We start from the raw sequence: 23,938 nt of genomic DNA, 5'->3' as shown, positions 1-23,938 counted from the left end.
AAGGGATGACGTCGACGATGAACAGACAGGAAATTTCCTACCGGCTGACGTCGATCTGGCATGCCGTTTTTCATTAGAGTCTCTAGAAATCTTCTTAGTAAGAGAGGAGGGTGATGTCTTCTCTCTTTCATGTAGTCCATGCAAACAAAACTTTTCTCTGTCCTTTAGAGTTCTTTTGGACAGATTCTTAAAATGCTTGCAGGTGTCAGGGCAGTGACTCTGAGGCAAACACACTATGCACCAAAAGTGTGGATCTGACTGGGCCTTCTTCCCACAAGAGGGACAGTTCTCAAAAAGTGAAGGCATTTTTTGAGATTTTTTTTTTTACTTTCCTCAGGCAATCACGGAAGCTGTTGAGTAAAGCAGAGTAAACGTCTTTAGACTATTTGTCTGGCCAAATAACCAGAAAAATGAGAGCTCAATGCTCCAGGATCCTCACAGAAGGAGCCGGAAAAAAGAACTGACCTAACTGTGAACCAACTGTCAACTCACTCTCACCACTGAGGCATTTTTGGGATACTGGAGGTGCTCAGGGTCTTAAAGGCACGGTGCCAGTTTTTTGGTTCTGCTATGTTAACCTGCATGCAGCCTATTGGCTAATAATGCTCCTTTATTTTCAATGTAGTTTTTTTCTCTTTTATTGTGGATTACTTATACTTTCTATGCCTTCTACTTGAACTCCAGAAAGTTTTTTTTACCTTTAATTGAAGGTTTTAAGTTATGTTAAAAAAAAAAAAAAAGAAAACTTCAAAAATAAAGCATTTTTAGCCTGTTTTTCGCAACACAGACTGCATTTCTGTTTACACATGTATATATTAAATTGGGATTAAAATTCTCTAAAGTATTAATTTTCAAATATTTTCATATATATGCTTGTGTGTTTGTATATGCTCCGGGGTCCCCGCACGTGGGCGGGAATATTCAGTGTTTATGACTATTGATGAGGATCCCCTTGAAGAGAACCAAAACTACCACTGGTGGGTGACACCAAAGTAAACAGGCCAAGAAGGCCACCCAATCCCACCCCACACCCCAAGGGAAAGATGAGAGCCAAAACAAAAATAGTCTTATCAAGGCTCCCAAAAATCTGCACAGGAGGGTAGGCCCAGAGACTCCTCATAGTCTAAGGGTCGGTACAAAGGAAAGAACTTTGATCCCAACAAAGCTTGGTGCTATGACTGCAAGAATAGAGGACAAGAAACTGGAGACCATAGCTATAAAACTAGGCAACCTGCAGTAAATGCAGTTGCTAACCTCCAGAAGGGATCAGAGCTGTGGCCTGACCATGTCGGTGATCCGTCAGAGGCAACATTAGTCACTGAGGGAGGGGTAGAATTATCCTGTGGTGCCTGGCCAAATAATATGTAAAAATACAAGCAGCACCCTTTGATTAATGGGAAGAAGGTTGTAGCCCTGAGGGACACAGGAGCTAGTGTTATCATGGTAACTCAGCACTTGGTCCACTCAAATCAGTTCCTGGTAGGGAAGTCTTATCCTGTCACCAATGCTGACAATGAGACAAAGTTCTATCCCATGGCTATATTAACCATTGATTGGGGGGAGGAGGAGGAGTAGTAGGGAAGAAAGAAGTGGTTGTTTCCTCATCCATCCCAGTAGACTGCCTGCTTGAAAATGACCTGCAGCATTCCCCACTGGGCTGAAGTCGAACTGAAGACCCATGCAGCAATGCTTGTGATCCCAGAAAGGGCCGTGTCAAGACTACAGCATAGAGTAAACTTCAGTTTGAAAAAGGAGAGTTGGATCCTTAAATAGTGAACCAGTCTCCCAAGAGAAAGGACAGGAAGAGTGGGGAACCAGCTTCCCAACAGATCACAAGTCAGAACCCCTCTTCCCAGGAAGAGGACTTGCCATTCCCAGAGGGAATGGAGCCTGCAGAGCTTGGGCCTTACTAACCAGAGCTCTGGGGACCAGGGGGACCCACTAGGGAGAATCTGTGCTAGCGACAGAGAACCTGTCCCACTCTTGAAGGCCTGAGGCAGCAAGCTTTCCAGGAAGAAAAGGGTAGTGTCAGTGGTAACTACAGGGTTTATTGGAAGGATGGGCTCCTGTTTACTGAGGCCGGAGACCTCAAGGCTGGTACAACCAGGAGGGTGGTAGTGCCTCAGCAGTTCAGAGAGTTTCTCCTCACTCTAGCTCATTCCCCTAGCTAGGCTTGTATGCCAAAATCAAACTTGGAGTAGGTTTGTAACCCACTTTTACTGGCTGGGACGTCCCAGAATGTGAAAGACTTTTGTCAGTCCTGCACTACCTGCGAAGCCAGTGGCGAGGCAGGTGGACACTTAAATCCCACCCTTAATGCTACTATCTGGGGTTGGGGTTCCTTTTAACAGGGCATGGGGTGACACTGGTGCCTCCCTTGACCCTCAAACATCATCAGGGCACAGATATATTCTGGTGATAGTGGAGCATGCCAGTAGATACACTGAGGCTATACCCCTTATGATCATAGGTGCTCCTGCGGTATCAAAAGCCCTCATGGGTATTTTTACCAGGGTAGGGTTGCCTAAGGAGGTAGTATCAGATAGAGGTTCTAACTTCATGTCTCCATACTTGAAACACATGGAAGGATTGTAGTGTGACGTAAGTTCACCACCCCATACCACCCACAAACAAATGTGCTGGTTGAAAGGTTTAACCAGACCCTAAAAGGCATGATTGGAGGACTCCCTGAAAAACTCAGCGGGAGATGGGATGTCTTCCTCCATGTCTGCTTTTTGCCTACAAGGAAGTGTCACAAAAGGGAGTAGAATTCTCTCCAGTTGAACTTTTGTTTGGGCAGCCTGTCAGGGGACCATTATGTCTTGTAAGGGCAGAGTACATGGTAAAAGCCAGCCAAAATCTTGAAGCTCTGGTATGGCCTCTTCAACACCCTAGCCACCTTCTTCTACTGCAAGATCTCACACATCCATGACAGCTTCAGTACTCAGCCCCCTGTCAACCACTGACACTACAGACTCACCACACACCAGCCTCCTGCTCTCCTGGACCCACGTCAACGACAACATAGAAATATTGAACACCATCCACTCCGGATCTCCATCTGAACCCTTCCCTCACCACATCTTCAACAAAGCAAGCTCCATCATCGCACCCCAACTCCGGAAGATCATCAACAGTTCCTTCGAGACTGCCACCTTCCCGGAGAGCTGGAAACACGCCGAGATCAACGCCCTGCTCAAGAAACCCAAGGCGGACCCAAAGGACCTCAAGAACTTCTGGCCCACCTCCTTGCTCCCCTTTCCGGCAAAAAGTCACAGAGAAAATTGTCAACAAATAACTGACCCGTTTCCTCGAGGAGATTAACATTCTGGACCCATCCCAATCCAGATTCTGCAGCAACCACAGCACCAAAACCGCCCTCATCGCCGCCACCGACAATATCAGGACCATACTGGACACCGGCGAAGCCGCAGCCCTCATTCTCCTGGACCTCTCAGCCGCACTCGACACAGTCTGCCACCACACCCTACGCACACGCCTCAGCAACGGAGGAATCCGCGACAGAGCGCTGGACTGGACCACCTCCTTCCTCAAATGCAGAACTCACGATTATGCCTCCCCCCATTCCGCTCTGAATGTCACGCATATGTCACTACTGTCAGATCTGGTTGGGGAAGGAAGATGGATCTGCCTCTGACCCAATCACAGTCTGTTAACCACCACTGCAGATCTTTTGCAGTTCCCTCTGAGATATGGACCTTATCGGAGATATTCCCCTAATGCTGCGTCCAGTGGAACTTCAGGTCCCACTGCACAGCCCGAATATGCCATCTGGCATATGTCACCAGCAGGATGCAGGAGGCCATGAGGCCAAGCAGCCTCAGAGTCATGCTCACCGAAATCCAGGATAGAGGCTGAAACATCAGTATCATAGCCAGACTATCCTAGACTCACCGCTCCGGAGGATAAGCCCAAAACTGCACTGTGTCCAGAACAGCTCAGATGAAATGGAGCATTGAGAGGGAGTCAGGTGAGACTTCGGCACATTTATAGTGAACCCCAGCGAATGCAGGAGTTCTGCTGTAGTCTGGAGGTGGGAGACGACAGCCTGGGGCAAGCCTGCCTTCGTCGAGATAGGGGAAGACTGAAACCCTTCATCTGCACAGATGAGCTGGGATCACCGTCATCACCTTTGTGAACACCCTAGAGGAGATGGTAAGGCCAAAGGGGAGCACGCTGAACTGAAAGTGCTCGTGGCCTACCATGAAGTACAAGTAACGTCTATGGGCAGACAGGAAGGGGATATGAAAATAAGTGTCCTGCAAATCCAACGCTGCCGTCCAGTCTCCTGGGTCCAGGGCAGATAGAACCTGAGTCAGAGTGAGCATCCTGAACTTCTCCTTCTTGAGGAAGAGATTGAGGGACCCAAGGTCTAGGATAGGGAGGATGCCCTTGGCCTTTTGGGTAAGAAAAAGTAGCTGGAACACCAACCACAACCTGCTTCTGGCACGGGAACCATCTCTATAGCTCCCTTGACCAAAACAGTCGTAACTTCCTCATAGTGAAGTTTCAAGAGATCCTCCGTCATCCAATCATAGGATGGTAGCATGGATGAAGGGTAGTCTTAAAGGGAAGGGAGAAGCCCCTTCAGACTATCTGCAAAACCCACCCGTCTGATGTGATGGATTGCCAGTGGAGCAGGTAATGGCAGATCCTGCCTCCAACTGGTCATAGGTGGAGAACAGTCAGGCTAGGAAGGTTTAGAGGCTGCTGCAGAAGGGTGGGAGGGACTGGCCAGACCGCTGGCTCCCTGATCCACGAGGTTGGTGGATCCCATGCCCTAAGCCACATGCAGCACAGTGGCTACCCAGGATGGACATGGTTGGAAGCCCCATCCGTAGCCACAAAAGGGGCGAAAGGCAGACTGAAGGGGACGAGGGGCTGCCGTGAGGCCTAAGGTACTGGTCATAGCCGAGAATCCTTGAACCGCTTGAGTGCTGAGTTTGCCTTGTCTCCGCAGAGACAGGTGCCATCAAAGCGCATGTCCATCAAAGCATCATCTGAAAAGACAGACGTCCTCAGCCAGGCATGGTGCCTCAGGTCCACTGTTCACAAAACTGCTCTGGCTAGTCAGTTGTGTCCAGTCCGCAACAAATTGGTACAACTTGGGCTTCTCTCCAGGACCTCTGGCGGCACTTGCACAACGGTATCCCACAGCGTGTGATATTAATAGCCCAAAAGGCATTTGGTGTTTACAGACCGCAATCCTAGAATGGTGGAAGAAAAAAAATCTTCTTCCCAAGTGTATCCAGCCATTTGGATTTCCTATCCAGGAAGTGCAAAAGGGAACGTGCCCCGGGCAAGTGAAGGCTTGGATAACCAAGCTCTCAGGGGTAGGGGTATTGCGTCAGAAAACTTGAGTCCCCTGAGGCAAGGCAATGGTGTTGGGCAAATGTTCTCTTCACAGGAGCCCCTGTGCTGGGTTTGGAACAGGTACCCAATAGGACATCCTTGTGGGCCTCATCAAACTGGAGCATAGGTTGTGAGGACGAAGCTCTAAGTTGAAGCACCTCTGTCAGGAGGTCAGTCCTGATGGCCACCAAAGGCAACTCAAGGTCCAGGTCCTCAACTGCTCTTCACATCACTTTAGAAGAAAAAGTTCTGTCCTCCATAGCCATGGTAGGGGGAGAAAGCATGCCAGTATCTGGAGAAGTATCCAGTCTGCTGGCTTCATCCAAGCCTGTACGCCAGTCCTTAAGTTCCTGGAGCTGGTATTCTAAAGGGTCCAGGGACACCTCCCATTCTTCACTGTAACCTAGTCCATAAGAAAGGGGCTCAGAATTCGACATAGGCAGCAAGGCTCCGTGCCGGAGTCGGGGACAAGAATGGGGACGGCGCCACCCATGGATGCAGGCGGCACCGGGAGCATCGCTACCAGGGTCGGGGAAGGTCGAAGTGGTACAACTGACATCAGACTGGTTCCAGGACTGGATCCATGGGTGTCCCTGGGTGCTGAGGCTGATGCCACAGGCACGGAACCCAAAGGGGCCTCTTTCGAATCAGTGGGGCCTGAAAGTGTTCCAGCGGTGTCAGACTGCCCAAAAATAAGGCACATGGTCTCATAAAAGAGTTAGTCAGGGGTCACTTCAGCTTCCAGAAACTTAGGGAGGCATGGAGTCGACCCAGGCACAGGCTCCGCAAAGCAAGGCCTAGAACATCCACGCTCCCTCATTTTGTCAGCTGATGGATAAGGAGAGGGCTAAGAACCCTTCGACTTCTTAGATTTTGTCTTGTGCCTCAACTTACCTGATCACCCCGAGGACTTGGGTGAGATGATGTCGATGGAGGACTCTGCGGCTGATCCTGGGACCTTCTTCACAACCGAGATCTCGACTTGCATGAAGTCGAGGGTCGGGCTGCCATCAGTTTCAGGGACTGATGCCACCAAAACCTTCAAGTGCATGGCCCGATAATCGGACCTCAACTTTGGGTAGTGGTCATGCTCCTGGCCCCAAAAACACGAGGTATAGAACCATCACAGACATCACCCAATGACAGGAATCGCAGGGCTTTACACTGTCAACACACCAAGTGCTCAAAACTTGAAAAGTTCTTCAACAAAAAGAGAAAAGAAAAAAATAAAGACAGCGCTAGCTGACGTGGAAAGAACAGACATCAGCGCGCTAGGGTGGCGCCTATGTAGGTACCCTGACGTGATGTCCGGTTTGGATGCTGCCGGACATGGAGCCGATCAATGCCAACTAATCGCGCACAGGGTTAGTGCTCAAGAAAAATCTCCAGGTCCAATCTGACACCTGGGGGAAATTCATAGGTCTTAAATCTTCATCTAGAAGCCTCTATGAGATGCTTTCTTTAGAGAAATGCAAAAAGTGTTTGATAGAAAACCCATGCTCTTTCTCTGTACACAGAATTACTAACTCTAAATGGAGGGGAAGGTGGGGGGGGGAGATTTACTTATGTAACAACCTTTAATTGACTTGTTATGCAACCAGAGCTGCCGGTGGAAGAAAGGGTTTCTCTGTTTTACCAAAGCTTAAATGGAGACCTAAAAGACGTTCTTGCACAAGTGGGAAACCTTCCAGAATCCTGCTCAGAGCGGACAGTCCAGATGGACCATAGATTAAACAAGAGACAAGGCGACAAGTCAAAATATGCCTGTAACGTGATTGTTGTACGTTCAAGGAAGACAAATGTGGAAGAAACTAATAAAAAACAATTGGAGTCGAGCCAACTCAAGTCAACAGAATTCGGGGCCTATTTACTTCTGAGGGATGAGATAAAATACTGAAATTAAAACTGTTGTGGCTGATGCGGGCACTTCATTAAAGACTGTCACAGCAAGGGAAATAAAGCAGAAATCAGAGCCAATAAACTCTTGGGGGAAAGGTCAGGCTGTTTTGGCAAGTGGAAATGACAAAGGGGGCGAGTTGGGAGACTGAAGCGCTCGGATTTTGGGAAGGACCCAAACTGGAGAGTAAAACATGTGAGACCTCAGGAATATTAGCCAATGCACCATCAGTGTCTGTAACCCATCCTAGCATAAATATTCTTCTACACTTGCTAGATAAAAGACATATAATGACATCTGCTCTTCTAGACTCCAGAGCCACAGGGAACTTTATTGATCAAAATTATGCCAAAGATCTGGAGTCACCACGTCAAAAGGAGACTCCAGAACTCATCTAGGCCGGCTTGGTCTTAACGTCAAAAACAACACTCTCCAACACCTATGTGATGGTTATGAGGATTGATAATAACAATGAACAGCATATAAAGTTTAACTTCATTAATGATCTTCAATTTAAAGTAATTCTGGGAACGCCATGGTTAACACTTTGTGACCCACACAAACATTGGGGTACCCACTCCCTGCAGTCAAATTCTTACTACTGCAGTAAGAATTGTCTCCTTGAGTAACTGAAGTTAACCAGTTGGAAGGTGCAGCAAGATCTGTGGCCTACAAAACTACTGGTATGCAAGTTTGTAGTGTTACTAAACTACCTGATAGTTACAGATCATTTCAAGACGTTTTAGATTAACAAAAGGCCGGCCAACCCCCACTTTATCGTGTCTACGATTGTCACATAGGCCGGGAGCTGGTATTCTTTGTAAAAGGATTTTTATTCTGAGTAAACCAGAAACACAACAATTTAAAAATTACCTTGAAGAGAACCTAGCTGCAAGGTTAATTAAGCTGCTCCTTTTCCCTCTTCTCTTTTTTTTCTTTGTGCCCAAAAAGGGGAGACAGTAGTGAACTTGTATTGACTATTTTGCAATAAACTGAATAACTATAAAGAACCGATATCTGCTATTTTTGATACCAGTACTACTGGATCAAATTAAGGGAGCGGTAATTTTGCTGAAAGTTTTATCAAGCTGCACCTCCGAGGCACATACCATCTTGTCAGAGTCCGAAAGGGCGATGAAGGGAAGACAAATTCTAGGGCAAAATATGGACTTTTCGAATACCAAGTCTTGCACTTCTGACTCTGCAACGCTCCAGCACCATTTCAGTACTTCATTGATGACGTTATTCAAAGGCTCCTCAACATGCGCTGCACTTTCTACATAGACAACATCTTAATCTATTCCAATTCAACTCAGGAACATATTCATCATGTCAAGGCAGTTCTAAAAGGCCTACGTCATTACCATCTCTTTGTTAAACTGGAAAAATGCTTGCAACATGTGTCTGCGACAGAATATCTAGGATATGTCATCAATCCAGATGTTTTTGAAATGGACAAAAAAAAGTGCAGGCTATAGTCCAGTGGCCGTCCCTTCGTCAACAAAAGTCCTGGTGTGTTTCCTGGGGTTTGCCAACTTCTATAGATGAGTTATTTGACATTTTTCAGCCTGTGACTCGAGTTTTGAGGAAAGGGCTTCTTTGAAATGGATGCAAGAATAAGACAAGGCTTTTAATAGGTTGAGGGAGCAATTTCTGCAGGCACTGGCATTACTTCATGCTGATGTGACTTCTGTGACTCCTGTTGGAAGCTGATGGTTCCCATTATGCCAAACAAGGATTTTTTTTTCCTAAGACACCTTGAAACTGGCCAGGTGCACCTGGTGGCATTCAACTCTTAAAAATGTACCCAATGTGAGATAAATTATAGCACAACTGATAAAGAGGTATTAACTATAAAACAAGCCTTCAAAGATTGGCGGCACTATCTGAAGGGATCCACGCACACAATCAAGATTTATTCAGATCATAAAAACTTTGAGTTTTTAAAATCCACATGAGCCCTGAAACTGCCCCAGCTATGCTGATCGTAATTTTTTCTCATTTTGATTTTATAATAACCTACCGTCCAGGACCACAAAGAAGACAGATACCTTACCAGGGCTCTAGTACCTGGAGAATAACAGACAACCATAAGGTTGAACCGCCTTTAATCTTACAACACGAAACTGAGAAACCGGAAGGCTTGGCAGTAACAAACAAATCAAACTACTTCTTAACCAAGTTAAAGCAGATCACTAAGAGAAGGGCCACTCCATCACAGAGATGTTCTTCACTCACCATCTTCAAGTCTGCAACTATAAGTCATACAGAGGGTCATTCTGACCCTGGCGGCCGGTGGCCGCCAGGGCCACCGACCACGGGAGCACCGCCAACAGGCTGGCGGTGCTCCAATGAGCATTCTGACCGCGGCGGTTCAGCCGCGGTCAGAAGCGGAAAGTCAGCGGTCTCCCGCTGACTTTCCGCTGCTCATTGGAATCCTCCATGGCTGCGGAGCGCGCTCCGCAGCCATGAGGATTCTGACCCCCCCTACCGCCATCCAGTTCATGGCGGGAAAGCCGCCATGAACAGGATGGCGGTAGGGGGGGTCGCGGGGCCCCTGGGGGCCCCTGCCGTGCCCATGCCAATGGCATGGGCACGGCAGGGGCCCCCGTAAGAGGGCCCCGAAAAGTATTTCAGTGTCTGCCTTGCAGACACTGAAATACGCAACGGGTGCCACTGCACCCGTCGCACCTTCCCACTCCGCCGGCTCGATTACGAGCCGGCATCCTCGTGGGAAGGTCGTTTTCCCCTGGGCTGGCGGGCGGTTTTACTGGAACCGCCCGCCAGCCCAGGGGAAAACTCGTAATACCCGCCGCGGTCTTTTGACCGCGGCGCGGTAATTTGGAGGGCGGGATCCTGGCGGGCGGCCTCCGCCGCCCGCCAGGGTCATAATGAGGCCCACAGTGTTCACATGATTCTGACCTTGAAGGGCATGTGTGAGTGCAGAAAACTCTAGCAAATATCTTTCACCACTTATGTTGACAGGGCCTGCCACTAGATGTGAAAGGTATGTTTCAACATGTGCCATTTATGCTCAAGAAAAATCAGATCACTAAAAGTCTACAGGATTACTTCATCTGATTCCAGTACCACTTTCATTTGGCACACAAGTTACATTGACTTCATAGTGGAACTACCACCTAGCAACAGAAGAACAAGTTACTTACCTTTGGTAACACTTTTTCTGGTGGATACACTAGCTACCTGTGGATGAGGCAATGTTATCGGCGCCGAACCAGCACCCTCCGCTGGATAAAAAAGCATGAACGGCGTCAGCTTATATGGAGCTGGAGAGCCCAATGAGAATGTCAAGGGACCCCTGGGACCAGCCGGTGCACCAGCAGGGGCCATAGCATTAAACATGTTGAACATGGAATTAAAAAATGCCGCCGGATCCGCTCCCAGAGCACGTAAGGCAGGATACCGCTGATCTTCATGCAGAACTTGCACAGGCTGGGCATCAGAATCCTGCACCCCAGGCGAAAAGCTAGGACTCTCTTGGGGTGCAACCACCTTGAAGACCGATGGCGCCGGAGAAGCTTGAGGGCTTTAAGGCTGTGGATTTACCGTAGGACTAACGTTGCATGACACCGTCTAGATGGGGACTTAGATCGTGAACGACCTCCAGCCGAACAACGGCGAGAGTCGTGTCGGTGCCGCTTCTTATGCTTCTTCGAAGAGTTATGTGAAGACAAACTCCGATGACTTTTGTGCCGTTTATTCACCTTAGCCAGAAAGAGTTTGGCTTCTCTTTCCTTCAGCGCCTTCAAACTCATCTTTTTGGCAGGACACACACTCCTCCACATCATGCTCCGGACTTAGGCACCATAAGCAGTCATCGTGAGGGTTTGTGAACGACATTCGACCCCTGCACTCCTGATAAGGTTTAAACCCTGACTTTCTAGGAGGAGACATTGTAACCAGAGACAAAAAGGACACTTTCGAAACAGTAGCTCCCCGAGAGCTTGGAGAAAACCATTAGCATCGAAGGCTCAGCAAAAAGTGAACTGACGTCAACAAGCCGGTGAGGACCTCTTATTGCACGGTGATGTCAGGCGGAATCACGTGCGGAGCCGTGCAATTGTGACGTCCTCATCGATGTGGAGAGCAGGGAAGAAACGTTTCCGTCGAGTGCTGGCGCATTAGAAGAAATCATAAGGTGAGGAATCCACAGGTAGTTGTATCCATCAGAAACACTATAGTGTTAGTAGTCATAGACCATCTCACCAAAAATAGGTCACTTCATAGCCTTGAGGAAACTCCCCTCTGCTGCAGAAATAGCCCTAATATTGTCTAAACACATTGGGGGTCATTTTGACCTTAGGTACCGCCGCTGAATGACCGCACCGCGGTCAAAAGACCGCGGCGGCCATTCAGACATTTCCTCTGGGCCGGCGGGCGCTCTCCAAAAGAGCGCCCGCCGGCCCAGAGGAAATGCCCCTGCAACGAGGACGCCGGCTCAGAATTGAGCCGGCGTAGTTGCAGGGGTGCGACGGGTGCAGTTGCACCCGTCGCGTATTTCAGTGTCTGCTTGGCAGACACTGAAATACTTTGCGGGGCCCTCTTACGGGGGCCCCTGCAGTGCCCATGCCATGGGCATGGGCACTGCAGGGGCCCCCAGGGGCCCCGCGGCACCCCCTACCACCATCCTGTTCCTGACGGGAGACCCGCCAGGAACAGGATGGCGGTAGGGGGTGTCAGAATCCCCATGGCTGCGGAGCGCGCTCCGCAGCCATGGAGGATTCACAAGGGCAGTGGTAAACCGGCGGGAGACCGCCGGTTTACCCTTTCTGGCCGCGGCTGAACCGCCGCGGTCAGAATGCCCTCGGGAGCACCGCCAGCCTGTTGGCGGTGCTCCCGTGGTCGGTGACCCTGGCGGTCACCGGCCGCCAGGGTCAGAATGACCCCCATAGTTACACTACATGGCATTCCCATGGTAATAATCACAGACAGAGGATCACAATTCACTTCTCACGTTTGCCAACAAATATGTAAGAAATTAACAATTTATGTTAGATTATCCACAAGTTATCATTCAGAGACTGGTGATGTGACCGAAATGCCTGAACCTTATATTAGTATTATGATGTTTATGATCAAAAAGTGAGAAGAATGCAGTAAATGTCTGGATGGCAGAATTGTGTACAACAGTGGTTCCCAACCTGTGGTACGGGGACTCCTTGGGGTCCTAAAAGCCTCCTTAGGAGGTCCGCATCTGTTTGGAAAATGTAATACTATTAACAGATTAGGTCCCCAGCTTTATTGGGGTGGGTCCCCTGGATTACAAGAAGGATTCAGTGGGGGTCCCCAGGTTCCAGTACTGATAAAGTGATAAAGTGAGGGTCCACAGAAGTCAAAAGGTTGGGAACCACTGGTGTACAACGAGTGAAAACACTTGTCCTTAGGATGTTCACCTTTCTATTGATCAAATGGTTATCACCAAGACATTCATCCATTCTTGTAGCCCAAGCCCTCACCTTTACCTTCTGTCCAAAATCTTTTTAGGATATGGAGTCAAGCTAAAGCTCACCTAGAAGAGATAAAATAACAAAGAAATTTGCTGATAAAAACAAATCCCAAAAACTTGAGTGTAAAGTGAAGACTGAGTTTGGTTGGCAACATAACACCTACCTCTAGCAGATAATCGGAAACTAAAACACAGATATATTGAGCCATTTTTAGCCCTTGACATACTAAACTCTGAAACGATTAAGTTACGATTGACATCTACACTCTACATTCACCTTGTGTTTCACATTTAAGGACGCCACCTCGGCAACAAGCTAGAATGTGAAGTCAAACAAATCCTAGACTCCAAATGGTTTAGGTGTCGGCTATATTATCTTCTAGACTGCTAAGCATTTTGACCTGAAGAGAGGTCTTGTAAAAACGTTTCACCATTGATACTCAACCAAATCCTCTAAGCGCTGTCCACAATAGGGGCAAAAGACAAAAACTAGGCGCTCTCTAATAATTGCACTATATGTGCAGAAGACAAACTAGGAGGCACACTTCTAACTGGGCATTCAGAGGATGGAGATGGCTTGCACTTTAGGAACCGTATCCAGCAACGTAGCAATCAAATGTATTAGAGGCATGAGGTATGCTGGCTGCAGGAGTGCATCGTAAAATTCCCTTAGTCATGCGGTGCTAGGAAAGGGAGCATTCTACTGAGCTCACACAAGATCTTGAAATCATGCAGCCATTTTTTGGGACCAAAGCTATATAAGGAAATTTTCTTCAGCCCTCCCCTGCTTGGCAATCCACACTTTTTCAAGGAAGCTGGCACTTGCCTCTCGGCTCCAGTCAACTTTATACTTAGCGGATTACTGCAACTCGATCCTCTCGAGCTCCATGAATTCCAATTTCCGGCTGCAGGAGTTCCAGATGAAAGGATCTTTACCGACACACTCATCCGCCCTAAAAATAAAAGGAAAAACCAAGATCAAACATCATAGCCACAAACAGATGATTGCAAAACAGCATGCAAACATGGCTAACTAATTACTACTTTACTAATCACTAACTATGGTAACAATAAAGCTTGAAAATACAGAGCAAGTAACACTCCTTGATGCAAGTGATTGTTCAAGACCTTGTTTTAGATCCACCAACTATAAGATACTCATTTAACTGAGGAGGTTTGAGAGGAAGCCTAGCTTGAATTTCTAGAATCTACACACAAGTTATCTGGTTATTGGTTGGCAGCAAAGATGCTGTTTAACTCAGTGTAAGAACCACCCCATGGCCCCTTTGTGAAGTAACATGGTGGTCTGAAGACACGCTTGTATTCTTTTAAATCCCCATTTCCCCCCTTTCGTCTCGGCACCATCTCGGGCCAAGTATGACTCCAAACACTCACTCTGAAAGGTGCAGTCAGGTACCGCTGGTCAAGTCAAGTGCCTTGCTCCTGCTGGACTACAGAGGATCAGTGGCTGGTCAATCTTACTGTGCATATATGTAACCTATACCTGACAGCAGGAAATAGCAGGAGTAGCATCTTGTCCGACATTCTGATAACTGAACCCTCTCTATGGCTCCTTTGGCTAAAAGACCATGGACTTCCTGCTGGAGGATGGACAAATAGTCTCCTGGAAGACGGTCTGGAACAGGAGCAATATGTGGCAGACTGAGCAAGAATGGCAAGGCGTTTCCTCTTTGAACGATCTGGTGCACATATGGATCTGATATGATGCTCTGCCAACTTTGAGGAAATTATTATATTTTGACTCCAACAGGTTGGCCACATGCCAAGATGAGTGAGTTAACACGGTTTTGGAGTTGTGGTGGTGGAGAGGGTTGACCACTGGGCACGGCGCTTTCTCTGAGGACCTGGACACTGTTGGGTTGATCCACAGCCTTGAAAGAGTTGAGTCTGCTTTTGATACCCCATTCTGAAGCTTCAAAGGGGCAAAATTATTGAGCATAGTGCCACATGGGTGAAGAGAGGCCAACAGTGTGCTGTCACCTAGCTTTCAGCGTTCAAGTGCAGAGTGCGCTTTGTTGCCAAAAACTCAGGTGCCATTAAATGACATCTCCATCAGGGGTGCCAGACATTACCTGAAAATCTTGTGGATCTCATCCTGGCGTGGCCCGAGGCACCACATTGGTAACTTCCATTTTATTTCCTTCATAGAACTATATGGGTGCCTATCTTAAAATCATCGATCTTGGTTGCTGGTGGATTTACTTAGCAAAAATGTGTGATATTTTTTGTTGCATCATCACATTGTGCTCAGCCAAAAATGATAAACGCTTAAAAAAAAAAAAAAAGTTATGTCCAGCTGTACGCTGGTCTTGCTTTGAAAGTCCTACCTGGCCATCTCGATGGCACTGGCTGTGCTGAAAATAAACTGTATCCCAGAGACAGGCACACTTGTAATTGCAGCAGGGAGACAGGCAAGCCTATAAAAGCAAAAGGGGGCTGTTCAGTTACCCAGAGGAAATAAAGAGATAGAAACAACCCTCCTCTAATTGTGTGCGAGAGCTGGTGGCCTGACACTGTACTGGGAAATAGATATTGCATTTGGCAAAATGTATGCATTTGCAGATGCCTTTAACCAGATTGGCTAAAGGCATCTGCAAATGCATAAAGGGTGGGTTCAGACTTTGGAGAAACCAGGCTTGCAACACATACAGAGGCACTGTGTGTCACATGGTCACCTGATGAAGAACCAATATCACATGGCGTAAGACAACATAAAGCTGGAAACCAATACAGAGTGGGTTTTCTGCTCCTACGTGGATGTTCTGTGCAGCTGATGTTATTGTGGGATTAGGCAACCCCCAGGATATTGGCAGTAGCCTCAATAGTATTTGTCTTGTGCACTCCCCCACCCCCACCCAAGGAGGGCAGGGACACTCTCTGGAACCAAGAGGAACAAACAAGCGCTATAAGGGCGACACAGGTCCAGGGCTGCTTGTGTTCCACTTCAAGACGGTCCAGGCCTGGCAGTTTGGGTTGGAATGCTCCCATCAGAGCAGGGTCAAATAACAACATGCTGGGATGCAGCCTAACTAATTATCAGTGGCTGAAATTAATTCAAGCATTCCATCCATCACTTTTTGAACCTGAACCCTTCAGTAAGACCTCAACATGAAGCCACACCTTATTTTTATGGACCACACATTCTGAAGCCCCTCTATAGACAGTAAAACTAAAGCGCTTAAAGCCCCACCCCTTTATAGACCTCTCACAAGGTGTGATTTTTTATTTATTTTTTAAAGTTAGCAGATGTGAGAAACCCGCCTGCTGTTCTTTGCAAAGATTTTAGCAAATTCATCATTCAGCTCCATAAAACGTCCAGAATCCCTAAAGTCTGGATGACTAACCCATGCAAATGGGTCACCGGCTTCATGTTTCATGTCACATGCTTTATTCCTGTATCACCTTTCTCTTCATTCCTGTCTCCCTGCTTCCTTCAGTCCTTTCAAAAAGTGCTCTTCAGCACTATTCCCTTTCAATTCGTGCATTCCCTCTTCCATCAATCATGTCTATCCTCTCTCTTCATGTTGTCTGCCTTTTCCTTTATTCGTTCTATCTCACCCACTTCTCTCATGGAAAAAAAATAACAATTTGGGGAAACACCAACAAAATGCAGCCCTGGACTTAAGTCTTTTGCATAATTTGTTAGCTGGGAAAATACAACTTATTTATGTTCAATGTTTGCACATGGGGAAGGGGTCAAGTCTCGAGTGACACAAAGCAACCTTGGTTTAGAAAATGTGTGATGAATATTTATGAGACAAAAACATGTCTGATAAATGTGGATGCAAAGGACATTTTGGGCGGGTCACTTCCACCCTAGAAGAAAATGCCGCAAGTTGTTCTATTTCTAATTTAGATCTAAGTATGGGAGACGATGGCAGAACAACCCCCCCATATTGATTTCCTGAGACTGATGGCATGTGGAGAGTGTAATGCTAGACTCGTAAATCTATTACAGCACTATAAGGATTTCATGGTGAGTATCTAAGGTGACAGTAATTTGTTCTCAATGTTGATATAACTTCAAGGTGCTACACTGGGTGCACCTTAGACCTGAGTAGTTATTTTTGGGCTGTGAATTAATGTTTACCAGTAGACACACCAGAGGGAAAATGTATGGGGTAAGGGAAGGTAAAATACTATTGGGTTGGCACCACCAGAAGGAGATATGCATGTAAACTGATTTCAGGTCAGATTGTCGCATAGATTGTGTTGGTACGGAAGGGGGAGAAGTTCAACTCAGAAGTTCCTTATGAACAACTTTTAACAATATTCCGGATAAATTACAAATGTAATTTGGCAGTGTGTTTAAAAAACAGATTGGCAAACGTGAAGGTTTCAAACACTGTATAATTTTAAAGAAAATGCACTGCTTCTCATTCGTCAGGTAAGGGATGTTTTGTTAACCAACTGATCCAAATTGAAGAAAGATGTAAATGACAAAAGTATTTTTGATAATATATATTTAGATTGGTTTGCCACCTTGATGACATCACTCAATCCAAGAAGAGATTTCAGACTTCACCTAGATAAATTACTGTCATTAGTACACTAAAATATACATGTGAAAAATTCTCCTGACCTGAATTTAGAGAAGAGTAACACCTACAATGGGTAATTTGCCCAATGTTGCCCGACACCTTCAGTCAATTCTTGATTTTTAATCAACATCACTTTGAATTCTGGCACTTATAGTTTTGCTTTTAACACTGTAAATATACCTGCAGTTCCTAGAAAAATGCTGTTGGTTAAATAGCCAAAACTGATGTGTTGTGAACCAACTGTTGTATTATGTGTAGTTTTATCTAGAGTGCTTAATGAAGCCCTGAGACAAGGAGTCATGAGTTTGCATCGCATCACATCTATGTCAGAGTTAAGTTCTTAAATTTCCCAAACTGAACACTACTAAATTAGGTAACGATAACACCGAGAACGTACAGCACTTCAAAAGGTAGTTGTCTGACACTGACAATGGGCGATGCCAGTGATGAAAATGCCTGGTGCCATCCTAAGAAAACATTTCAGGGGCAGGCGCACGAACCACAAGCCATGATGGCCGCCTGACAATGGAGCTCCACGCATCGTCTGACGCATTTTAGGGGTCGGAACCGTTTCTACTTTATTTTACATGGCGCTTTGACTATATAAACTTATTGGAGGTTTCGGTGAGCATTTTCAACTTTTTAAATGCAGAATTCCTCTTTTCTTGCTTCTTAAAACATGCATTTATATTTCTCCTCACGGCGACCATCTTCAATATTAATTGCTCACCAATATAAAGTGCTTATTTGTAAGGAATGTGAATCTTCGGTGACTAAATTGTAGTTTCTTGCGTGAGCCGTGTAATTCCTTTTTGCTGCTTCGTCAATATATATTTGGAGTTCCTGTGTTATTCGCTTTCTTGAAGGCTTTTCTTCTTATATGGACAAACTAAAGAAAATTAAATCTTTGTCACATCAGTTCTCTTCAACTGACAAACTCTCACAGTTTTTACAACTGGATACTTTTGCTGTAGCGTCTTCTTCTACCACGTCAAAGATGTCTTCCTCACCTTCTTCGCCTAAAATCTCCCAGAATATTTCTACAACTACTTATAAGAGGATAAAACAAGACCCACCTTGACCAGTAAAATCTCCCTCACCGATCTCTCTTGAACTTGTGCTTCACAAAATACGTGCACTGCATCCCTTTATTGAAGAAACTAACTCCTGGATGCAAAATCTTGACAAAAAGTGGTCTCAAATGAAAGTGAGAGTATCTGTTTTGGAACAGAAAGTCAGTGATGTGCAGGACAAAACAAATAAAATTACTAGTTTGGAGAAGGAAGTAGCAACTCTGAAGAGACTTGCGGAGGATTTGGAGAACAGAAACAGGCTCAATAATCTTCACCTTTATGGATTACCGGAAGGTCTTGAAGGAAGTGACCCAATTCCATTTTATGCTTCATTCTTTCAAAAGTTTGTGGATTTACCATCTTCTACAGAATTGAACATCCAAAGGGCACATCACATTGGACACCGTCCTTCGCATTCTTCCTTATCTAAGCCACGAGGGGTGATTATTTTCTTTCTTGAATTTACTAATCTATTGAGAGTTCTTAATGCAGCGAAAGGTAAAAAACAAATTTCTTGGCAAGGAAGTAAGATCTTCATCTCACAAGATGTGTCCAAAGCTTCAGCAAACAGAAGGAAAGAATTGTTGGATCTTCGTCTACAGCTTAGTGACTTGAGAGCTTGTTTCGATTATTCGATCCGTGTTTAAAGTGACATATCAAAATAAGCCAACTTCAAATACGGCTCCTGCAGCTCTTCGAGATTTCCTAAGAATACTTTCTACAAACCCTATGGAAACAGCTGGCCCTCTACTCGTTGACTACATGAATCTCTTATTGATTATGCCCTTTGTTCATTACTCTTACGATGCAACTGATGGTCCTTTTTTTTTACATATTATATTATATTGACGTGGTTATAGGTCTTCTTTGTTAATATATTGGTTTCTTTCCACAGGTTCCTGGTGTTTTTATAGATCATTACTCTTGCTCGTATCATTTGTCCGTTTATGTGTTCCGTTTCCTTGCTGTGCTGTCTTCAGTCTGTGCTGTCACCAACCCTGTCCATTGTCCATTCATATCAGGTATGTTTTTGCAGTCGTCTTTATTTGACATATACTGTCTTTTCTTTTTCTCTTGAATATCTTCAATCTTTTCTCTTATTGTTTCCCATTTCCTCTTTCTTTCCTTTGTTTTCCTTGTTTTCTTATCCCTTATATGTTTTTTCAGTTATTTATAGTACAAGACCTTTAGTGTATATATATGGCTATGTGACGTAAAATTCAGAGTTATTTCTTGGAATGTCAAAGGGTTTATTAACCCAATAAAAAGGCAGAGAGGTTTATCTCATTTAGCTAAAAATAATCCAGATTTGGTTCTTTTACAAGAGACCCACTTGATGGATTCTGAAGCAATGAAACTTAAAAGAGGTTGGGTGGGTAATGTTTTTACTTCTCCTACATCCAAAAGAAAAATTGTATAATTATGCTTTGCCATAAAAAATTATCAGTTAATGTTATTTCTCAAGACTCGGATTCCGATGGTACATGGCTCTTTGTGAAACTAATTATTGATGGAATTATAATGACCATTAGTAATATTTATGGTCCTAATCACTCAGATGATCTTTTTTGACCTAATGTTACTAAACAATGTTTACATGATTTTTTTTCTTCTTGGAGGGGATTGCAAAGAAATTATTGATCCTTTTGTAGATAGGCACTCTGCAATAAAATTTTCTCCCCATAAAATGCATAAGGCACTTCTCTCACAAAGTAACTTAGTTGATTCATGGAGAACCTGTAATCCCGATAGTAGGGATTTCTTGTTTTATTCTCCACCACATGGCTCCTTATCTAGACTCAACTATATTTTTGTTTTAAAATTACTTTCCCAATTTAAGGCACTTCTCTCACAATGCAATTTAGTTGATTCATGGAGAACCTGTAATCCTGATAGTAGGGATTTCTTGTTTTATTCTCCACCACACGGCTCCTTATCTAGACTCAACCATATTTTTGTTTCAAAATTACTTTCCCAAAATGTTATCAATTCCTCTATTGAACCTATGGTTATGCCTGACCATGCTCCATTCATTACGGATTTTGATTTACTTTCGGTGCATCCTAAATCCAATAGGTGGTGATTTAATAATTCAATGTTGCTTGATTCTAAATTTTCCACATCCTTTGTTGCTTTTGCAGAGTAATTTTTCAATGTAATTATGACTCTCATGTTTCCTCACAATTGTTGTGGGATTTGTTTAAGGCTGCAGCTCATGGGCATATAATACATTGTGTCTCTAATATAAGGAAAACTTTTAACAAACAACATCAATCTCCTGTTCTAAAAATGTAATGTTTTGAACATCTTCCTCTTCTACTTTTAATCTATGAGAACTTATTCAAGCAAAATTGCAATTTAACAAAATCTCCTTGGACAATGCATCCTCTTTTCTTCTACGCAGTAGTGCCTGCTATTATGGGGGTGGAAATAGATCAGAAAAATTCTTGCTAATTATTTAAAAGTACGAAAGCAACGCCACACAGTGAAGTCTATAATTACTGATACTAGTAAGTCTCTTTTTAAGGATGACAATATCATAGCTGAATTCGTCAACTATTATCAAACACTTTATACCCCTGAGTCAATCCTACCTCCTTACAGATAGATGATTATTTAAAGAAAATTCCAAACTCTAACAAGACTTTATTTGATGACTCTTCTCTTGAAGTGGATATTTCTTCCTCAGAAATTTTTAATGTCCTTTGTTTTTTTTTTTAAAGCAAGATTCCTGGTCCGGATGGATTCATAGTGGAATTTTTTCTACATTTTTCTGATATTCTACTTCCCAAACTTTTACAGCTTTTTCAATTCTTCGCAGTATCTGGCTACACTGGGGAACTTTTCAAGAAGCCTCAATTTGTTTAATCCCAAAGGAGGGTTAGGACCATACTTTTGTAAAAAATTATAGGCCAATTTCTCTGCTTAATACAGATTATAATATTTTTGCTAAATTGATAGCCTTACGTCTTGATCCCCCTTTACCTGTAATGATAAGTAAGGAACAAACTGAATTTGTCAGAGGTAGACTTGCTTCTGATAACTCTAGAACATTCTTCAATGTACTCAGCAAAGCTTCCGCTCATTTGTACTCCTTAGCAGCAATTTTCATAGATGCTGAGAAAGCGTTTGATCCGTTAGACTGGTCTTTTCTATTAAAAGCCTTAGCTTGGCATGGATTAGGGCCCCAATTCATTTAATTTATCTCTTATCAATCCCCAATGACACGATATTGGTGAAAGGGAAATTGTCTAGATACTTTTCATTAAGTTGAGGCGTTCGTCAAGGTGTCCGCTCTCTCCACTCCTATTTATTTTAGCTCTAGAGCCATTTATATCCTGCATTAGAAATAATATTAAAATTGAGAGTTTCCAATATGGTGAGAGACACTTAAAATTAACAGCATATGGAGATGATATACTTTTATATATTTCAAACCCTGAAATCTCGATTCCGTTTATACTCCAGGAGACAGAGGATTTTTCATTGATTTTGGGTTATAAGATAAATTTGGATAAAACTGAAATACTTCCTCTAACAAAATGTTGTTTTAGCTCATCGTTTGATATTACTGGCTTTCATTGGAATACATCCAAGATTAAATATTTAGGAATTTGGTTTACCTCCTTCATTAAAAAGACTATTGAAGTAAATATCTCTGATGCTTTAGAGAAGGTTGATAGATCCCTTTTGTTATGGAATCCTTTATTTTTATCTTGGTGGGGTCATCTTGACTATCAAAATGATGATTTCTCCCAACATTTTATATATCCTGTCCATGATTCCGATCCTTCTTCCTGTTACTTTTTTTTTTTTAAACAACTTGATTCAAGACCATCTAAATTCCTTTGGAACAATAAGAAATCTAGAATTTCTCTTAGTCAACATTCTCATTCTAAACAGGAGAGTGGAGCCAACTTTCCTGATTTCCGACTGTATCATAAATCTTTTTGTTTGCGTCAAGCTTCTAGATGGATCTCCTTGTCAAGCTCTATGTTTACCCCCTTATGGTGGGATATTGAATGCTCTTTTCTTCTACCTTTTTCTCCTCCTGGGGTGGTATCCTTTTCTTATAATATTTCGATTATCTCCTCTCCGCTTCTTAAACATACTTGTGCTCTTCAGTGTTCAAACTATTTACCTCCACCCGTCAACTTATTCCTCTTTTCTGAATTCCCCTATTAGGCATAATCGTCTCCCAAAATATCAACCTTTATTTTGAAAATCTTGGAGACAAAGAGATATAGCGTGGGTCAAAGTTTTATTTTCCAACGACACTTCACTTTCGTTTTCACAATTGCAACTTCTGTATAACTGGCCTAATTCCTTCATGCCTAAATATCTCCTTCTTATTAATATTATCCTGGATGTACTATTTTCATTGCCTTCTCTTCCTTCTTCTTCGGAATAGACTTTTCCTTTGCCCTCCTTTCTTACCTCTTTTCCTAGGGAATCAAGTATTTATAAACTTTTTCATTTTCCTGTTTTGACAAGGCCTAAATCTAAAATTGAATCTCAATGGGAATTGGATGTGGGATGTACCTGGACTATTCCCTTCTGGAATAAGATATGTCATGGATCATATAAAATATCTAGATCAGTTTCTACCACACAGTCACTATTCTTTCTTTATCACAGACTTTATTTTGCCCCCTCTACCACCGTTACATTTTCAACTTCAAATTGTTGGTCTTGCAATAGCCAAAAGGGAGATCTTATGCATTTCCTCTTCAAATGTCTTCCCACTGTCTCTTTTTAGAAAAAAGTCTGGCATCAGCTCACCTCCATTTTTCATTTGCAATCCCAATGATCTCCCTCTGCTCTTTTCCTAGGTAGTCTCACTGATGATATTGCTTCAGAGGACGATAATTTAAAGTTGTTGGACCTCATGTTGGCTTTTACCTTTCAGCAAATTACCCTCAGTTGGAAATATCATAGGCTAGATGAAAATAAGTTACTTACCTGTAACTATAGTTCTCCAGTATTGGAATCTTTCATAGATTCACATGCTTGAATCATTCCTCGTCGTCTAGATGGGAGCCCCCGGTACCTTAAAAAAAGACAATGTCCCAAAGACATAACATTTATAACAAACCAATTCTCTTCATTTTACAAACCCATCCAAGTCTTTATGTAAATAAGGACCAAACTTGAACCTCAGCCAATCAGAGTACCACCCTTTAAAACCCTCCTGAGAGAAGCTCCAGCACCTCAGATTTTCTAAGCACTAGTGCACCAATTGATGATTAAACAAATGATATGCAAAAGGTGAGCTTCCCCCGGGAGGCGGGTACGTCGCATGTGAATCTATGAAAGATTCCAATACTGGAGAACTATAGTTACAGGTAAGTAACTTATTTTCTTACTCCAGTATTGGAACTTTCAAAGATTCACATGCTTGAATCAGACTAAAAAGCAGCATTAAGAGCACATTGCATTAAACGTACACCCAAAAAAAAACCTCAATCAGAGATTGTAGAGCTGTTCTTAATAGCATGAAAACATTATGTTCCGTATATATAATATCCTAAATTTTCACAGACACTCATATATTATGGAATAAGGA

At 43.9% G+C, this 23,938-nt stretch overlaps 1 long non-coding RNA gene across 14 annotated transcripts in view; it reads right to left on the bottom strand.

The window, feature by feature from the left end:
* The window catches only part of LOC138259234 (uncharacterized), a 189,708-nt gene that overhangs the window by 46,270 nt on the left and 119,500 nt on the right, over positions 1 to 23,938 (bottom strand). For 11 of the 14 annotated variants that reach the window (XR_011198687.1, XR_011198682.1, XR_011198683.1 and 8 more), the window contains one exon: positions 13,564 to 13,690. This is a non-coding gene — a long non-coding RNA (uncharacterized lncRNA). Of the gene's footprint in view, positions 1 to 12,747; positions 12,801 to 13,563; positions 13,691 to 23,938 lie in introns of all 14 variants that reach the window. The other 3 variants (XR_011198677.1, XR_011198681.1, XR_011198680.1) reach the window with 2 other exon arrangements.

Source organism: Pleurodeles waltl, chromosome 9, assembly GCF_031143425.1.
Source record: "Pleurodeles waltl isolate 20211129_DDA chromosome 9, aPleWal1.hap1.20221129, whole genome shotgun sequence".
Taxonomy (NCBI): domain Eukaryota; kingdom Metazoa; phylum Chordata; class Amphibia; order Caudata; family Salamandridae; genus Pleurodeles; species Pleurodeles waltl.
The sequence above is the reverse complement of the archived record's forward strand: the minus strand, read 5'-3'. Positions and strand labels throughout refer to the sequence as shown.